Source organism: Entamoeba invadens (genome assembly GCF_000330505.1).
Source record: "Entamoeba invadens IP1 unplaced genomic scaffold scaff_1105074726207, whole genome shotgun sequence".
In the NCBI taxonomy this organism is placed as follows: Eukaryota; Evosea; order Mastigamoebida; family Endamoebidae; genus Entamoeba; species Entamoeba invadens.
Window position 1 is genome coordinate 44,422 of NW_004440419.1, and position 444 is coordinate 44,865.

Consider the following 444-nt stretch of genomic DNA (forward strand, 5'->3'; position numbering starts at 1 on the left):
TATAATATTGATATAATATATATTATAATAGTTTTATTGTAATTTGTTAAATTAAATTTGTATATGTATTAAAAACATTTCAAATTTACAAATCTTGATGAGTAAAAAAATAGTTGTTTAAAATATGTAATTTTGGTTAAAGAATTGTTCTAGTTTGAGTATTTGAATTTGATTATAATATAATTAAAATGAATATATAGGTATGGTAAAAACCCATCAATTTGTCTTAAACCCCTCAAGCTTCAAAGAAATTAATTACTACGTCATCCCGAAGAAGTACGATAAAAAATTGGGCAAAAAAATGTTGTATAACAAAAACAAAAACAAAATATAAAAATAAAAACCATAAAAAACTACATTTGTTTATAACTGTTCAATACATGATCATAACAAGTCGTGTCTCGTGTAAAACCGTAAGAAGTGACATCGGAGAACATGTTTCAA